The 19,821-nt window shown below is 49.7% G+C and overlaps 1 protein-coding gene across 1 annotated transcript in view; it reads left to right on the top strand.

Moving 5' to 3' along the window:
- Positions 1–1,789: 1,789 nt before the first annotated feature.
- Positions 1,790–19,821, top strand: part of PDE9A (phosphodiesterase 9A) — a 56,803-nt gene continuing 38,771 nt past the window's right edge. The window contains exon 1 of the mRNA XM_049627796.1: positions 1,790–3,591. The gene's annotated coding sequence lies outside the window, so the exon portion shown is untranslated. The remainder of the gene's footprint in view (positions 3,592–19,821) is intronic.

Raw genomic sequence — 19,821 nt, 5'->3', positions numbered from 1 at the left:
CCCCCCCCAGCCCCTCTCCCACTCCTGCTTCCCACTGAACATCTGCTCCGAGGGACATTTGTCACTCCGGCCATTGGGCTGTCCCACCTGATGACTGAGCCCTGCCGGCCATTCCAAACCTGAAGGAGAAAGCATGCCCTGGCGGGCCCCACTCGTGCCCCAGCAGCTGGAGGGCCCACGGTGCTTAGTGACCGTTGGAAACATTTGGGCTCCATGTGATGGGGTGGTCTGAGACCCTCACTGGAGGCCCCCAGAAGGATCCCCCCACCCAAGGTGTGTGCACACCTGAGCACCCAGAGGTGGGCACCTGCTCTCCATCCCGCGCCCAGAAGCCAGCCTGTCAGCCATCCGCCCCGGGCTGGGTGCCGGGTCCCCCAGGCCCTGCCCAGGGCGCAGACCCTCCCCCGCACAGCTTAAGGCTTCAGTGCAAGGAGCCGCACGAAGCCGCTGGGAGGCACAAAGTCCTCGACCGTCCTCGTAGCCACACCGTCTCTCAGGCTCGGCGAGCCGTGGTGGGCACTGTCCTTCTCCACGCACCCAGTTGCCTCCGCCAGGCCTCCCCTCCACGTGCCCATCGGTCTTCCCAAACTCCGCCCGTCGGGAGCTTCTGCCCCACACCCTCGGGCTCCGATTGCCGGCCTCGGGCTCCCAGGAAAGAGCGGCGCGAACCTGCTCCCCAAAGACTCCGGCGTGAGTCCCGTAAATCACGGCACACGCTCGGCCAGATCGCGCTTCAGGAGCTGAGTCTTGAGCAACCTGTCACCCCCGACGTCCACAGACTAAACTGACCTTGGGGTGGGGGGGTGGGGGGGAGGCGTTCCACTCAAACCAGCACAAGCTGGTCTCTGAGCGAAACGGCATTTCTCCTCAACAGCGGTTTGTCCGTAGCTTGTCTGTCTGTACTTTGTGGCTTCCGAATGTCTGCTTTGTACTTTATTCTGCGCCAGTGGCTCTCGGCAGGGGAGGCGTTGTTCCCCTGGGGACACTGGGCAGTGTCTGGAGACACTGTGGCTGTCACAACTGGGGCGGTGGGCGGAGAGTGGGGCTGCTGCTACCCATCCCATTGTGTGCAGGATGGCCCTACTGTGCATGGCCCTACATGCTCAGGATGGCCCCACTGTGCATGGGACAGTCCCACTGTGTGGGTGGTCCCACTGCACGCAGGATGGTCCCACTGTGCACAGGATGGTCCTACTATGCACAGGACAGACCTACTGTGCGCAGGATGGTCCTACTATGCGCAGGGTGGCTTCCATGCAGAGACCCACTGCCTGAAACACCAGGGGAGCCGAACTTAAGAAGCCCGGGTTTCTGTGCTCTCTGGCATTTTCTTTCCAGAGCTACCCGTTCTGCTCACAGGTCACCAGCCCCCCACCCAGCTGCACAGGAGACTTCCCGTCCTCCCTCCCCTCCCTGCCCGCCCCTCAGGTCCTCACGCTCTGGATCTGGGCTGGGGCCCCAGAATTTGCTGTTCTCTCAGCTCCCAGGTGGTGGTGGTGATGCTGGGTGGATGCCACCTCCCAGGTCCCATCCCAGCGGCCCCCAGACCCCGCCTGCCCCAGGTCTCTCCAGGCCACTTCTCTAGTTGCCTGGGGGTCCAGTGCCGCTAACCCAGTGACTTGCAGCCCTCCCGCCGATCAAAACCACCAGAGAGCATCACAAAGGCCCTGAGGTCCAGACCCCGCTAAGACCCACCCATTAAATGTGAATTTTTGAGGGATTTTTTCAGTCTCACCAGGTGACTCCAGTATACAGCCCTGGGGGAGAGCCACCGGTATAGAGTGTGGAAAACGTAAGAAACTGCCCTTGACCCCAGGTCGGTGCTCACCAGAAAGCCGTGTCCACCAGACACAGGGCTTTCCTCTCTGGGAAAGTGCTGGAATCTTGTTTCTTCCCAGCAAACAGTGGCCAAGTAGGCCGTGCATGTGGTCAGGCTGTCTCTCCAGCGTCTTCCACTTCTGAAGACATTTGCAGCCGCTCGTCGCCTGCTTGCTTCCCCAGCCTCAGACTCAGGAGCCATCTCACGGGACAGGGCTGGTGCTGGTGCTCCTGTGACTGTCAGCTTTCCAGGGTCTCTTCTCCAGATTCCGAGGGCTCGTGACTGGCCACCTGGCTACTGATGAGAAGCGGGGTCCCGGTGGCCCTCAGGCCGATACTTTTGGGCTCATTTCAAAGCAAATATCATAATCGTCTGAGTCTTCCTTCAAAATACGTTTCCCCTTAATGCCTTCTTCAGATGCTCCCAGCCAGCCTTTGCTTTGGACTGTCCTACCCCTCATCCGGGCTTTGCGATGCACAGACACCTGGTCTCTGCCTCCAGGTGCCCCTCAGCCGAGCCCCGTGCACCTTCCAGGAGACTCGGCCCCAAACACAGCTTCATCGCAGTGCTCCCGGCACGGCCTGCTTCAGGGCCTGTTGGCCACAGGACATTGTCCAGACGCCTCCAGTGCATCCTCAGCCGCCTGTTGACTGGGGCCAGAGAATTTCTAGAGCTTAGCCATTCAAGCAGTGCAGGAACACCTGGCCCTCTAATGCATATTTGAACACGGAACATTACCTCCGTGAGGACAGGAGCATTTTTGTCTTTGTCACCTGTACCTGACCTGTGAGCCCTCCGGGAACAATTTATTGAATAACGACCTGAACACAGGACACGGGACGATATCCCCACGGGCTAGTAAGGTTTCATCCGGTACGTTTGTTCCTAAATTCTTGTGCTGAGTCAAGGTCATGTGATGGCCTGTCAAGATCAAGGATCACGCGTGGGCCTGTTAACCGGTCTTGCCAGGACTCCTTCCCCAAGGCTGTGACCATCCATACTCCCCCAGTGATGCTTTTGCACCTGCTTCCCTGTGTCCTTGCAGCCTGCCAGTCACACGTTTTGCAATTTTGCTAAAAAAAACAAAAAACAAAACACAAAACCCAAACAGCCTCTCTCTTGAGGTTCCTCTTTAAAAAACTATTATGACTTATTGCCTATTCTTTGGAACTATTTTCTGTTGGCTCAGTCGTCTTTCCCTCCCCCCGCCCCTTGCTGTAAGTCCTGGTGTGTCAGGGGCAAACCTTCTGTGTCCATCCCCTCGGGGCCTCGTGATGACTGGGGATGGCGTCACCGAGATGCCCGTGCGTGTTCAGCCGGGCGGCTGACACCACCCGCTCTCGTGCACTTGGGAGATGTGGCCGTCAGGAGCTCGGACCGGGCCAGGGGCAGAGCGCCTTCCCTGTGCGAGTCAGGTGCTGGCACGGACGTGGGCACAGGAGCCCTTCCCGGCGGGATCCCGCACCCGAGCGTCAGTGGTCCCGATCACCAAATTTGTTGAATTCACCACATGTGAACATCAGAGAGGAAGTTCATCATTTAAATGATACGTTTAAAGTATTTGGAATTCTTCCAAACGAGGAAGCTCAGAACAGCCAGAGAAACTAATTTCAGAAAAAAACCCTAATCCGCTGAATTCCAATTTCTCCCGAGCGCTTATCTCCCGTAGCAGGCGTGCTGGGAGCACCTCGGACGGCATCTCACAGAGAACTGTCTTCTGTCTTGCAGCACCCCGTACAAAGTGAGACCGGTGGCCATCAAGCAGCTGTCTGGTAAGGCCCTGCTATCATTTTTAAAATTAAGAGAAAAAAAAGAAGGCTCCAGGCTGCCCCTGTGATTGAATATATATTAGGTAAGCATTTGAACGTAAACCCTGTGCTGTTACAGAATCTGAAGCCCTGTCTTACGCTCCACCCTTGACGACCCCTCGGGGCCTCCCTCCCAGGCCGTCCCCACGGACTTAGCAGACCCTGGGTGACAGTCCGCCCTTGTCTTCCTGGGCGCGGAGTCTGGCCTGCGCGCTCAGACCCATGAGCCGCCAAGTCCGCACGTCAGACCGTGGGCCGTCCGCGGCCCCCAGCCCCCAGCCCCCGGGACGCCGGGTGCGGTCAGTGGTGTTACGGTGGTAAAATCCCATTTCCTTCTGGATCTTTTCTCTCTCCTGCTTACGTATGATTCATGCAGAATACAATGCCCCCATTTAAGTGTATATTTTGATGAACTTTGAAAAATGCATACCCCCTTGTAACCGTTCCCAAAACCAAGACGCGGAACATTTACGTCACCCGAAAAGGTTCCCTTGTGTCCCTTCCCAGTTAACCGCCCCCCCACCCCCGCCCATGACCCCTGGCCTCTTGTCAGCAACCCACCTGCTTTCTGACCCCGTAAATTTAGCTTTTCGAGAGCTTTGTATAAAAGAGATTACATAGGATGCCTCCTGCTTTTTGACTCGGCCTAACGGCTTTGGGACGTGTGTGTGTGTCAGCTGCCCCAGTGGTTCATTCCTTTGTATCGTTGGGTAGTGTTCCCTGGTGTGGCTGGACCCCAGTGTGGATCCCCATCCATCTGTTGAAGGACAGCGGGTTACTCCCAGTCTGGGGGCTTTTAGGGTAAGGCCGCCATGAGCATTCAGGTGGATGCCTTCGTGGGGACGGACGTTTTCATTTCTCTCGGATCGAACGGGACCGCTAGGTCGTAGCGTTAAGTAATTCGCCGAAGAGCCTGCCCATCGGTGTTTCCAAAGTGGCGGCACCGCCTGACCCTCCCACCCACCGGGGGTGAGCAGTCCCCGGCCGCGCTCGGAGTTGTCAGTTAATCATTCTAATGGGTGTGGTGTGTTATTGCGTGTGGTTGGACTTTAAAATGCTTCCCCAGTGACTAATGATGGCGAATGTATTTACTAACCAGTCATAAATCTTCTCTCATGATCCGTCGTGGTAGGTGACTGCTTTTCCTTATTATTGAACAGTGAGTGTCCCTGATTTATTGGAGGCACACACCCTTAGGCAGACCCGTATCATAAATATTTTCTCCCAGCCTGGAACTCGCTCCTTCGTTTTCTTAGCCGTATCTTTCAATGAGGAGAAGTGTTCCATTCTGATTCGGCCCGGATTATCAATTTTGATCTTTTTATGGTTTGTGCTTTTCGGTACCCTACCCGAGAAGTCCTAGTTCGTCCCCTACCTGTGAGGTTTTCTGCCGTTCTCTCTTCCAAAGGTTTTGTATTTTTAGTTTGTCCCTTTAGGGCTGTGATCCCTTGCAAGGTGACTTTTGTGTATGGCCTGAGACAGAAGTCGAGGTTTATTTTCCTTTTTAAAGTGTAAAGTTAATTTAATTTTGATTTTTATAAGCTTGATGGCCACAGAATAGAATTTTGAAGCCACCCATCCCATGCAGGCCAGGATGAGGCACTTATGGGTCTGCACCTTGTCTCATCTTTAAGGTGACAGTTGTCAGGGCACCTGGGTGCTGGGCAGCTCAGTTGGTTAAGCATCCGGCTTCAGCTCAGGTCAGGATTTCACAGTTTGTGGGTTCGAACCCCGCGTCGGGCTCTGTGCTGACAGCTCGGAGCCTGGAGCCTGCTTTGGATTCTGTGTCTCCCTCTCTCTCTCTCTGCCCCTCCCCGGGTCATGCTCTGTCTCTCAAAAATAAAAAATGTTCAAAAAAAATTTTTAAGTGACAGCATTTACATGTGGGCACTGATTGCTTTAAATTTGTTTAATGCTTGGGGCATCTGGGTGGTTCAGTCCCTTAAGCGTCTGACTCTTGGTTTCGGCTCAGGTCATGATCTCTCAGTTCATGAGTTCAAGCCCCACTCTGGGCTCTGTGCTGATAATGCCGAGCCTGCTTGGGATTCGCTGTCTCCCTCGCTCTCTGCCCCTCCCCCACTTGCACTCTTTCTCTCAAAATAAATAAATAAACTTAAAATAAAATAAAGTAAATGTTTTTAATGCTTCAGTAGCTCTTTGAAAACTCTTAATTCAATTCTCTTGATAGTAGATGTTAGAATAAAATAGGTCTAACTTTTTCTAGAAGGAAAATTCCTTTTTTAAAACAAAAAGCGATCGAGCCCTTGACTTGATAATGAACGTGACTTTTTTTTTATTAACTAAGCCCCACACTTTATTCGGATTTCACCAGTTTTTCTCTGGATGTCCTTCTGTCCAGCATCCAAGCCACGGTCCCGTCTGTGTCACACTGGCCCTTGGGTCTTCTCCTTTGGCCCCGTCTGAGAGGGCCATCTGACTCAGACACTTTGGAGAGTCTATAGAATGTCCCCCAGGCTGGGTTTGTCTGAGGTTTTCTTCAAGATCAGCCTAAGGGTATGGATCTGGGGAAAGAATGAGGGGCCTACGATATCCCTTTGAATCCCTGGCTTCCCCACTGCCGAGTTGCTGTTTTCCCCTTCCTTACTCTGCTCTTTGGAAGAATGTTGCTCAGTCTAGCCCACCTTCATGCGGGGCAGGAAAGGACTGAGATTCATTCTCTCTGCATGGATATCCATTTGTTCCAGAATGTTTGTGGAAAAGACAGTCCTTTCCCCCCATCGAGCTATCACAACATCTTTTGTTGTTCCGGGTTCCTTGTATTTTCAAATAAATTTTAGTATCAGTCTGTCAGTTGCTACGAAAAAAAAAATTTTTTCAGTGGGACTTTGAAATGGTACTAAATACACAGAACAATTTGAAAAGAATTACTGTCTATATTGCTGAGTTTTCTGATTCATGAATGTGGTATCTCTCGATTTATTTGGGTTTCTTTTAATGTTTCACAATAACATAGTTGTCAATGTAAAGTTCTTGAATCTGTGTTAATAAATTTATCACTAAGTATTTAATATTTTAATGTTACTGTCAATGGGTTTTTATTTCAATTCCCAGCAGTTTTTTGTTTACAAAAAATATAATTGGGAGCGCCTGGGTGGCTCAGTCGGTTGAGCGTCCGACTTCGGCTGAGGTCATGATCTCGCGGTTCGTGAGTTCGAGCCCCGCGTCGGGCTCCGCGCTGACAGCTCAGAGCCTGGAGCCTGCTTTGGATTCTGTGTCTCCTTCTCTCTGCTCCTCCCCTGCTCACATGCTGTCTCCCTCTCAAAAATATATAAAGATTAAAAAAAACAATTAAAAAATATATATATAATTGGTTTTGTGTATTGATTTAGCTAAGCTCATTCAGTAGATCTAGTACCTTCTTATCGATTTCCTATGATTGTCTACATCTGCAGATAGAGAATTGCTTCTTCCTTTCAGACCTGGATGTCTTTTGTCTCTCTTACTTCTCTTTCTTGCCTTGCTGCTCCTGCTGGGATATCTAATATGAGAGAAGCACATGGTGTGAGAATGCATATTCTTGCTCTGTTCTCATCTTGGAGACAAAGTGAAGCTTTTCACCATCCGTTATGATGTCAGCTGTAGGGTTTTTCTGTAGACGCCCTTTCTCAGGTTGAGGGGTTTTTTCCCCCCTTTAATTCCTAATTGGTTGAGAGTTTTGATCATAAATTAGTGTTGGATTTTGTCAAATACTTTTTCTGCCTCTATTGAGATGATCGTGTTTTTTACTCCTCTGTTCTGTTACTGGTGGACGTACTGATTGATTGTAAAACTTTAACCTTGAATTCCTAGTGTAAACTCCATTTGGCCACGGTCTACTATCTTTTTGCTTTGGATTCAATTTAAATACGTTTTGTGAAAGGTTTTTGTTATCTGTATCATCAAGGATTCCATAGTTTTACTTTCGTACAGTATGTTCATCTGGTTTTCGCATTAGGGTGATGCCGGCCTCGTGGGAAGTGGGGAGGTGCTCCGCCCTCCTGCTTTCTGGAAGTTTGTACAGGGATGGCACTATTTCTGCCTTAAATGTGTCCTAGAATTCACCAGGGAATCCTCTGTGCTTCGAGTTTCTTTGTTGGGAGGTTTTAAATTATGAATCCGGTGTCTTTAAGAGACAAGTATGTCCAGGTTTTCTGTGTACTTGGAATGAACTTCAGGAAGTGGTACCCATTCGAGCAAAGATTTCATCTAAGAATTTGTTGGCAGGATGGAGTCTGGGAAGTGCTGGTCATCCCCTTTATGTCCATGGCGTTGGCGTGAACTCTGCTTTTCCATCCAAGATACCCGGAAGGTAGACCTTCTCCGTTCTCGAGTCAGTCTGATTTATACATTTTCTTGATTTCTTTTTTCTAAGAGCCAGCTTTGAGCTTCATTGGTTTTCTCCATTATTTGGTTCCTCTTTCATTGATTTCTCCTCTCATCCTTTTGATTTCCTTCCTTTCCTTCCTACCCGCTCCACATCTAGTTTGCTCCTCTTTTTCCAGCTTCTGAAGGCGGAAGCTTAGATCATTAATTTTAGATCTTTCTCTTTTTTCTATAATAATTCGAAGCTAACGATAGCCCTCTAAATATAATTTAGCGGTATCTCATAGATCTCGAGGCGTTGTGTTTTCGTTTTTATTCAGCTCACAATATTTTCTAATTTACCTTGTGGTTCCTGCTTGGATCTATTTGTTATTTAGAAGCGTATTGTTTAATTTGCAGATGGTTGTGTATTTTCCAGTTACCTTTCTGTTATTGATGTCTCAGTTCATTCCACTGCGGTTAAAAGTGGACCCTTGGGGCGCCTGGGTGGCTCAGTCAGTTAAGCGTCCGACCTCGGCTCAGGTCATGATCTCACAGCTTGTGAGTTCGAGTCCTGCGTTGGGCTCTGTGCTGACAGCTCAGAGCCTGGAGTCTCTTCAGATTCTGTGTCTTTCTCTCTCTCTCTCTGCCCCTGCCCCACTCACACTCTGTCTCTCAAAAATAAATAAACATTAAAAAAAAATTTTTTTAAGTGGACCCTGGATGGCTTCTGTCTTTTCTAATGTATTGGAATGCGTGGTGTGGCTTGGGGATTGTTCCGTATACACCTGAGGAGCATGTGAACCCTGCTGTTGCTGAGCAGAATATGCCACCAGTATCAGTTAGGTCGAGTGAGTTGATAGGGTAGTTCAAGTTTCCTCCGCCTTCATTTTCTGTCTGCTTGTTCCATCAATTGCTGAAAGAAGGGCGTTGAAATATACAAATGCCTTGTAGATGTATCCATTGCTTTTCTCCGTCTGTCAGGTTTGCTTCATGCGTTTCCCCTCCTGTTATTGGGTGCATACTTGTTTAGGATTATTCTATACTCTTGATGGATCGATCCCTTTATCCTTCCAAAAATGTGGCCTTTGTCCTTGGTACTATTCTTTGAATGTCTTCCTTGTCTCATATTAATGCAGCCACCCCAGCTTCCTTAAGCTTTAGTGCTCACATATTATACCCTTTCCATCTTTTTATTTTACTGTGTCTCTGCCTCTGTATTTGAAGCAGGTTTCTTATTGGCAACATTTATCAATCTTGGCAATTTCCGCCTTTCAACTGGAGCCGTGAAACCATTTACATTAAAAGTAGTCATAGATACAGCAGGGTTATCTTGCTGCTACCTTGCCACTCATTTTGGCTTGTCTCATTCATTATTTTTTTAATTTTTTCTCTCTTTTCCTGTCTTCTGGATACTGACCATCTTTTCTCCACTCTTGGTCTCTAAACTGTACTTCTTTGTTTCTTCTTGGCTGCCCTTGGTTTCACAATCAGTATCACCGACGTATCACAGTCTTCCTTTAAATTGTGTCCTGCCACTTCTTGAAGGAGTGGGGTCTCAGAGCCGTGTGCTTGTGTGTGCCCCCACCCTGTGCTCTATGTCATACATTTTACTTGTGTGCTACATATGTTTTTAGGCCCATAATCCACTGTTACTCATTTTTTGCTTTCAACAGTCAATTATATTTCTTTGTATAAATCCACATTCGCTTTTTTTTTTTTTTTTTTTTTTTTTTGCTATATTGTTGATCATCTGCATTTTGTTTTCTCCCATTAAAGAGTGTGGGTTCTGTCCTGGCAGGCAGTTCAGTTACTTACAATTCAGTTTGATGCCTTTGAGACCTGCCTTTAGACTTTGCCAGGATGGTTGTAGTGGACCAGGATCCAGGGATAGTTTAGTCGTACTGCTAAGGCGTGAGGCCTCCAGGGTGTCCCTTGAACTCCTGGAGATAAGGTTGGGGGTGTCAGGGGCTCATCATGTGTGACTTTGAAGGCCCATCAGGAGGCTGTAATTCCCATAGGCAGAGAGGAGCATGGAAGCAGCGGGGGTGGTGAGGAGTGGCCAGATTCCGGTATGTTCTCCTTTTTTTACTATTAGTGTTTATTTTTGAGAGAGAGAAAGAGAGTTGTGAGCAAGGGAGGGGCAGAGAGAGAGGGAGACACAGAATCTGAAGCAGGCTCCCGGCTGCGAGCCATCAGCACAGAGCCCGACGGGGGGCTTGAAGTCACGGACCGCGAGATCGTGAACTGAGCCGACGTCAGACGCTTAACCGACTGAGCCCCCCAGGCGCCCCCAGATTCTGGTGTGTTCTGAGGGAAGAGCCCTGCTTATTTTCTGACTGAGTAGACATGGGACATCAAAGAGGAGTCAGAGGAGCCCACAGAGTCGCTGAGGGGACGGAACGGCAGCCCCCACGTGGGAACAGGCTGAGAGCGTCTGGCACACGGGAGGAGAAGGCGGCTCACGTTGGGACATCTCCGCGCGGTGTGGCTGTGGGCACCAGTGTTGAGTAGATGTGACTAGAGCCTGCGGCCCTCACTGGGGATGTGCCGTGGCCCTGCCAGTGATGGTGCTGGCAGTGTTTGCAGCCCGGGCTCCGTGAGCTCACCAGGGAGGCAGGGAGCTAGCAGGAGGGACCCAGGATGGGGCCCCGGGATGCCACACTCGGGCACAGGATTCCATCGGAAGAAGGACGCTGGCCTTGTCACCATCCAGAGTGGAGGGGCCAGAATAATGAAGCCTTTGAGGAATAACGAAGCAAAAAACAGGCCGAGTGCGCGGCCGCCCGGACAGGAATGAGCTTCGGGAAGGAAGCCTGGGGGGCGTGGCAGGCGTGCCCAGGTGTTTACAAGATTGTCGCTGGAGGAAGAATAAGGAGGGATTTTTGTGTAACTTCGGGGCCCAGCTTGGACCCGTGGAGGTGGGTCTGTGCTCCTTAAGGGAAAGCACTTGGCAAAAGCTGGAGTGCACCTGACCGTGTGGGGACTCACTCAGCCTCCCGCGGGAGCTGGCACAAAGGCATGTGTTCTCTGCAGTGACGGCGAGCGGGTGTCCTCCAAACGTGCGCATCCCCCAGCACCGTGAACACCCACGCGGGGCGGTCCGCGCTCGCCGTCTGCATACTGATGGGCGGGCTCACACCCTGGTGCACGAGGACCCCTTGTCTACAAATGCACAGTATCCCGGGGTTTTCCTCTGGGGACAGAGTTGGTATCAGGTAGACCCCCGTGGTCCGAGCCTTCCTGAGACAGGTCAGGGAATGGCGCTGTGTCTTTCCATCTGGAGCTTTTTCTGCAAATGGGAACTCTTGGCTCTCGGCAGGAAATGCCCCTCCTTCGCCCACGCATCGGCGCCCAGCCCGGCCTTGCTTCCAGAGCCTCTCAGCCTCTCCCAGGGTCAGTCGTCAGCCCCGGCCTTGCCGCCCTGAGTGTGGCGGGAAGGAGCGCCAGCTGCCCGTGAATCAACAGGCCACAGTCACAATGGCAGGAAAAAGGTCAGGAAAGGAAGTAGGAGCCTGGGGTCCAGACTTCCATGCAGCTGCTGAGGCCCCTGGCCTGGCCTTTCCTGGGGGTCGCCGTCCTTCCCGCTGGCCCCACATTTCGGTCAACGCTCCTACCTGGTCCTGGGGGAGCCCTGGTCTCTCAGGGCGGCGGCAGCTACGTGTTGAGAGCCACGCTTCTCCAGGGGAGCGTCTTCAACTTTAGGACTGACAGCTGGTCCCTCGTTCCCTGCCCATCCCTAGGACCAGGACACATCGCACTGCCCAGCTGCACCTCTGCTGGCCCCTCATCTGGGGGGCTGGTGGGGGGGGGGAGGGCCCGTGGGGGCTGCCCCTGAGGCTGGCTTTCATTTCTGTCCTCCTGGGCAGAGATCAGGGGTGACTCCAGGCCTGGCTTCCAAGAGCTTCCTTGTCCTTGTTCCCAAGGACAGACAGAGAAAGTGAGCCGTGAAGACACATCAGAAGCACCCCCACGGAGCCTGCCTGTGGTTTTGCAAGTCACAGGTGACAGGTCGCTGGGGGGAATGACAGGTGCTGGCCGTGCCTTGAACGTTGCCCAGAATTCCAGCAGGCCACACACAGCCCTGTCCACGGGGCGTTCTCCTGCCCTTTTCCCTCCCCAGTTTAGTGCGAGATTCAGGGAGTCCCTGCCAGAAGGGCCCGTCTGGATGTCCCCACGTGTGCTTGCCTGCTCGGGTCTCTCCAAGAAACCCAGTGCCCCAAACTTGCTCTCCACCGCTTAGGAAACAGGAGTCACAGTGCCCGGGACTCACCCTGGCTGAGTGGTGGCTTGCTGAAATCCCAACACCGCAGAGCACTGCGGTGACGGACCCCGGAGCTGTTCTTCCAGGAGGGGACCAAGTGTATGCAAGGTCACCGCGGTCCAAATGCGGAACTCACACTGGATTCCGAAGACTCCGTACGGATAAAGGAACGTGCAACACCTCACCACTCGTTCTCTGATTGCACGTTTTCCTTGTGAGATAGAAATCACCGACATGGAATGCGCCGTTTTCACGTGACAGATTCCATGGTTTCTAGTACATTCATTTTTTTTTTTTTGTTTTTGTGCAACCACCACCACTGTCTAGATCCAGAACATTTCCATCACCCCGCAAAAAACTCCCGTACCTATCGGCAGTTACGCCCATTGACTTCAGCTCACCCCCACCCCCGCCTCCACCCGGTCCCTGGCAACCACCGTTGCTATGGAGATGCCTGTTCAGGATGCCTCCTGTGATGGAGTACGCGGCCTTGTGCGTCTGGCGTCTTCCCCTGAGCAGCGTCGTCGGGCTCCTCGGTGTCGTACTCCGCTCCAGTTCCCGGAGGAGCCACGTCCTCGCGAGACGTTGGGCCGCGTTTTTTCATCAGCTGACGGCATCGGGGTGGGTTCCACTTAGGGCTGTTGCGAGTGATGCTGCCCGGAATGTGGGTGTGCACGTTTTCGTGGGATGCTCGTTGAGATGAGATATATTGGGTCAAATAAAATACTAACATTTTTTCAAAGTCCAGCCGGTGCCCAGCAGCGCAGAGCAGAGGCCGCTGGTGCCACGGGCGCCCACGGCGTCCTCCCACCCGAGCTCCCGGCCTGCCTGTGGACCTCCCGTGCGCAGGGCCCACCAGAAGTGGGGAGGGCTTGCCGCCCCGGGAGCAGTTGCCGCCTCGAGAGGAGGCCAAGGGACAAATGCACCTCGGCGCCCTTGCCGGTGCTGGGAGGCCCTCTGAGGTGGCCGTCACAGTTGCCCAGGGGACCCCGTGACAGGCCGGTGCTGACTTGCCCTCCACGCACTCTCTTCCGTCCCTCGCCTCGGTCCCACATGCCCTCCAGGGCTTGCTGGGGTCCCTGCTGCACCCATCTCCCCGTCTGTGGGTCGGCTTCCAGGCACCAACCTGAGAGTTGTCCCCAGTCCCTTGTCAGTCGGGTGAAATGGCCTCAGGACGGTTTCCTACCACACGGCGCCTCAGTTTCCCTGCAGAACAGGGAACCCACCCTGTGGGTTCTTGGGAGGACAGATGACAGAATTCATGCACAGTGTTTAGCCCGGCGCCTGGCATGTGGTAGGTGCTCAGTAAACGGTAGCTGTCGTCGGTAACGACCCAGGGGCTGCAGTCACGCCTCTCTGGCACTGCTGACGTTTCCTAGGACAGGAACGGCCCTGGGGTCGAAAACGGCACGTGCCGCTGGCCGCTGTCCCTTGCGAGTCCGGTACATGCCTGGAGATAAGCACAGCGTTGCTGATGAGACAATAACGCTCTTCGTAGTGTTTTCCATCCTTAGTTCCGCTTCCGCCTGAAGAGCCTCCCGATCACGGCCTCGGTCACCCTGATGTGCGCCACTCCTGAGACACAAAAGATAACCAGCCCTGCTGCCCTGCCGCCTCCAAGGGGCTTACCCGACTCCCGCGGGGTCCTCACGGGATCGCACGACCCGGTCCCACCAGCAAAGGCAGTGGCGCCTAGCACGTCGCTGCCAGACACGCGGGCATCACACAGTCATTCGGGGCCTTGGGGACCTGTGTCCTGCCCCCAGAATTTGGTGACGCAGAAATGGCGGGGTCCGAACGTTACCTTGCGGACCCCAGGGAGGCCGCCGCTCGGAGCGCTGTCTGCCTCTGGGCACGCGTGAGGACCTGGCAGAGCCACATACGCCCGCATCCCGTGCGGCTGAGACAATATGCGCACGCCCGAAGTGCACAGTTGGATGAGCTCGATGACAGCACCCACGCGTGTAACCCCCATCCCACCGAGATGAAGAGCAGTTGTGTCACCCTGAAAAGTCCCCCGTGCCTGCTTTCAAGTCAGTGCCCACTTAGGAGACCACTGTTCCGACTTCCGTCAGCACAGACCACGTGGTCCTGGTCCCGAGTTTCGCGGGAGCGCAGTCATCCCGTAGATGCTGTTCCGTATGGGGGAGTCTGTCGGCGTCATGTTTGTAAGACGCATGCGTGTAGTTTATTAACTTCCATGTTGCGGAGTAGTGTTCCACTGTGAGTTCCCCGCCGCTGGCTCTCCTGTTGAGGGACGCTGGGTGATTTCAGCATGCGCCGCTGTAAAAATCGTACAGATCTTACCGTGGGCATCTCTGTCCGTTATCTTGGGCCATAACCCATGAGCGATGTCGCTGGTTCATATGGTGAATGGATGCTTGGCTTTATAAGAAACTGGCCAACTGATTGCCCCAGTGGTCGTGCCGCATTACATCCCACCAGCCGTGTGTAGGTGAGCTGGGAGCTCCACATACGACCCAACACAACATCTCAGCTTTTAACTTTTTAGACATCAAGTAGGTATAAAATCATATTTCATCATGGTCTTTTTGGTTTTATTTTTTTTTTTAATGTTTATTTATTTTTGACAGAGAGAGTCAGGAAGGGGCAGAGAGAGAGGAGGACACAGAGTCCAAAACAGGCTCCAGGCTCTGAGCAGTCAGCACAGAGCCCGACGCAGAACTCAAACCCACGAACCTCAAGATCTTGATCTGAGCCAAAGTCAGACACTTACCTGACTGAGCCACCCAGGCGCCTTTCATCATGGTCTTAATTCACATTTCTCAGATGACTTAATGATTGTTGAGCATGTTTTTTCATGCTTATTGGCTGTTTGAACATCTTACTTTGTGAAGTGTCTGTTCTATGTGTTTACTCATTTTGTAAACAAGTGTGTGTCTTTTTGTTTTTGTTTTTTTTTATCACTGGTTTGTAGGAAACTCTCTATATTCTGGATATAATTCATCTGTCAGATATATGTATGGCAAATATTTTTTCCCACTTCATGACTTGCCTTTTTAATTTTCTTAATGAGGGCATTTGATGAGCAGAAATTTTTAACCTGATAAAGTCTAATTTAACAAGTTTTTCTTGTATATATTGTATTTTTTGTGTCTTCCCTATGAAACTTTCTCCTACCCCCAGGTAGAAGAGATAAGATTAATTTTTAGGAGATTTGAGAGTGATAGCTATTATATTTTGGTCTATGATCCATTAAAATTTTTTTAAATGTTTATTTATTTTAGAGACAGAGAGAGCACAAGCAGGGGAGGGGCAGAGAGAGCTGGAGACAGAATCTGAAGCCAGTTGCAGGCTCTGAGCTGTCAGCACAGAGCCCGACGCGGGGCTCGAACCCACGAACCGTGAGATCATGACCTGAGCCAAGGTCAGACACTTAACCGACTGAGCCACTCAGGAGCCCCAATCTATGATCCAATTTAAATTAATTTTGTGTACGGTGTGAGGTAGGGATCGACCTTTTTTTTTTTTCCCCTGTATGTATATTCAGTCATCATAGCACCACTTGTTAAAAAGACTTCCCTTTTTCCATTGAATCACTTAGACACTTTTCTAGAAGATTATTTGTCTCCATGCATGGGCCTCTTTGTAGTCTTTCTGCTCTGTTTCATCCACCTGTGTGTCTATCTAGACACCAATAACACACTGGCTTAACTGCTAGGGCTTGAAACCAGGGAGCCTTCCACATTTGTGTTTCTTTTACAGTTATTTTGGTTATATGGGCCTTTTTCTTTTCCCTACAAATTTCAGAATTAAGAATCAACATGTCAGTTTCTTTTTTAAAAAGCAATCTATGACTTTGATTGGGATTGCTTTCAATACAGAGGTTAGTTTGGGAAAGCTAACATCTTACCAATACTGAGTCTTCTAACCCATGAACATGGTACACCCTCCACTTACTCAGGTTTTCCTTAACTTGCCTCAGCAAAGATTTTTAGCTTTCAAGATGAAAGTCCTACATATCTTTTGTTAAACCTATTCCATGGCATTTTCTGTTTTCCAGTGTAATTGCCAAGGAGACCTGAATTTAATTTTCCATTTGTTTTCTGCTCATTATTCTAAAAATAGAGCAGATTTTCATATATTGACCTAGCATCTTCTGACGTTGCTTAATTCATTTCTTAGCTTGGGTAGTTATTTTCTAGATTCCTAGGATTTTCCATAAAAACAATCATATCTTCTGATAATAAAGACACTTTGACCTCTGTTTGTTTTCTATCTCTTTCACTTGTCTTGTGGCCCTGGTTGAAACTCCGATACAATTAAGTAAAAATGAGGGCAGGCACCCTTCCTTTATCCCAGCCTTAGGAGAAATGTCTTCACTCTCTCCACCAAGTGTGACATGAGCCACAGGTGTGTTGTAAATGCCTCTTATGGGGTTGAACATGTCTTCTTCCCCTAGGTGCTAATAAACATTTTCCATCAAATATTCTTTGACAAAATTCTTGGTAAACTGCATCAGGTGTTATATTTGCATCTGTTGAGATGGGTTGCGGCAATCTTTTTATTCCTGGGTTTCTAATGTTTTTTTTTTTTATCATAAACAGGTATTAGATTTTGTCACATACTCTTTCTTCATCTAGTGGATGATCATATGATTTTTCTCCTTTATTCTGTTCAGATAGCGAATTACGTTGACTGATTTTTAAATGTTAAAACAACTTTGTTTTTCCATGATTGCTGCACTTGTATTCCTTGAAAAATACTTAGGAATGAGTTTTTTAAAAGGTATACAGGATCTCTACCCTGATGTAACATGTATTCTCTTTTACATATTGCTAAATTTGATTTCCTAATAATATTAATAATTGTTAAGGATTTTTGTGTTAACATTCAAATGGGATATAGGTTTGTAACTTTTTTCTTGTAATGCCTTTGTTATGTTTATATATGGTTATAATGGCCTTATAAAACATGTTGAGAAGGACACCTGGGTGGCTCAGTCAGTTAAGCGTCTGACTTGAGCTCAGGTCATGATCTCACAGCTCATGAGTTCAAGTCCCATGTCAGGCTCTGTGCTGGCAGCTCAGAGCCCAGAGTCTGCTTCAGATTCTGTGTCTCCCTCTCTCTCTGCCCCTGCCCCGCTTACACTCTGTCTCTCTCTTTCTCTCTGTCTCTCAAAAATAAGTAAACATTAAAAAAAAATTGGGGTGGGGGCACCATGTGGCTCAATCGGTTAAGCGTCCGACTTCATCTCAGGTCACGATCTCGTGGTTTGTGAGTTTGAGCCCCACGTCGGGCTCTGTGCTGACAGCTCAGAGCCTGGAGCCTGTTTCGGATTCTAGGTCTCCCTCTCTTTCTGCCCCTCCCCCACTCACACTCTGTCTCTCTTTCAAAAATAAAATAACGTAAAGCATTGCATGCTCTTCTAACTGAGCCAGCCAGTCGCCCCTAAAAATAATTTTTTATGGTTACCTACATGTATGTCATTTCGGGTGCTTGCATTTACCCCTGTAGATTCCAACTTCTGACTGGTGTTTTAGGCCTTCAGCCTGAAGAATTTCTTTTTTCTTTTAACATTTCTTGCAGTGCAGAACTGCTAGTGACTGACTCTGTCAGCTTTTACTTATCCAAACATATTTCTGTTTTGCCTTCCTGTTGAAAGATGGTTTCTCAGGGTATAAATTCTGCATGCGTGGTTTGGTTTTGGTCTTGTATTTTGAGGAAAGTTTAAAGATGTTGGATCCTTTTTTTCTGCCTTCGTCGTTTCTGACGAGAAATCAGCTTTTCCTTTATCGTTATTCCCCTGCAAAGAATGTGTCCTTTTTTTTTGGCTACTTTCAAGATGTTTTTCCTTCATCTTTGGATTGCGGCAGTTTGATTATGATGCACCCGGCCCTGGTATTTTTGTTTGTTTGTTTGTCCTACCTGGTATTTATTGAGTATCCATGGTCTGTAAACTCGGGTTTTCTCCAGATTTGTGAAATGTTCAGTTTTATTTCTTGGAATGCATTCTACGTGGCATTCTATCTCACCTTTCCTTCGGAGATTCTAACTGCACATATGTTAGAAATTTGCTATTATCCCTCAAGTGGTTGGCTCTGGGTGTTTTTTTAAATGTCTTTTCTTTGCTGCTCTTGAGGTTGCATAATTTCTGTCATCAGTCCTCAAGTTTCCTGACTCTTCTGTTCACTCAAACTGCTGTAAGCCCATCCGTGAATGTTTGGAGATCTACTTTTAAGTTCTACAGTTTTCATAGGGTTCCTCGTCATAGATTTCTGTCTTGAGAGTCTCCATCCGGTACTATCCACTAACATCCTTTTCTCACAGACCTTGGACATGACTATAATTTTGCTTCATTAAAAGTTTGGTCTGCTAATTTCAACATACGCATCATCTTGGGCTTCTGGGGGGTGATTTTTCTTCTTGACTGCATATCACATTTTCCTGTCTCTTTGCATGTCTCTTTTTTAGTGTAGGCTTACACTACGAATAATACATTGCAGAGACTCTGGCTTTTGTTATCTTCCTCTGAAGAGTGTTTGTTTTTTTCGAGCTGGCAGCTAAATTGTTGAGTGATCACTTTGCTTTGGGGGGAGTTGTTTTGGTTTTTTTAAGTTTATCTATTTTGAGAGACAGAGAGAGAGAGAGAGAGAAGCCTGGACTCAGACTCCAAGCTTTGTCTCCCATGTGGGACCACTGATATAGACATATCAGTGCTAAGCTCTCTCACCCTACTAGGCACATAAATGTGTAATTCAGAGATGGATTAGGGAAGGAACAAGGGAGTTCTTACAGAACTGGTCACTCCCAGCCACAGACTTCCTTCTTTGAGAGTTATCCCTTTCATTTCCACTTTCTCTCTGACAATCCCAGGCTCTGCCCTCTGAACCCTCAACCCCGTGAACCTGCAGCTTTCTGCTTACATTCTAGCCACCCCACCCTGCAAGCTCACTCCACAAAAGAACTTAGGAACCGTCTTCCTTTCTTCTCTAGCAGCCCAGCCATGGGGATGTACCATAGTTTATCCAGCTAGTCCCCCACCATGGATATTTATGTCACTTCCCATCTTGGGCTGTTACAAACAGTAAGTTAGCCATTTTCCGTTCCTCTTGCTACAGCCCCTACAACCGTGTGCGACGTGTTCGAGTCCATAGGTGGAGCGCAACCTTTAGTCTGTCAGTCTTTATAATCTTTAATAGATTTTTGCAAAAGCCTTATCTTTTCTACCATAACCAATTCGTTTATTGGGTCAGAGTTTCTCCTGCAGAATTCTCCCCAAAATTAATCTTGTGACATTGTTTTGATATGTGCAGGTTATCATACGGTGGACAGAGTCCCAGCAACATGTACAGTCCACTGCTCGTTGCCAACTTCAAATCCCTCTGGGGCATCCTCACTAGAATATCATACCCACACCCTTCTACCTCAGAAGCACAGCGCACCTCATCAACCATGGGGGAGGGCGTTTCTGAGAGAGGAGGAGTGTGTGCGGAGTATATTTCCCGCATGGGTGAGCGCCATCCCGCCCCGTCTTCGCAGCCCTAAATGGAAACATGACCCGGGTAGGGCAGGATGAGTTTGGCCACGTCATGACTCACGCTGCTCGCTTTTATCACCCAGCCACATCGGGTTACCCAGAGGATTAAATGACCGATCTGTGCAAA

The sequence above is a fragment of the Panthera uncia genome, chromosome C2, assembly GCF_023721935.1.
Source record: "Panthera uncia isolate 11264 chromosome C2, Puncia_PCG_1.0, whole genome shotgun sequence".
Taxonomy (NCBI): domain Eukaryota; kingdom Metazoa; phylum Chordata; class Mammalia; order Carnivora; family Felidae; genus Panthera; species Panthera uncia.
This window is presented reverse-complemented; position numbering and strand designations above follow the sequence as displayed.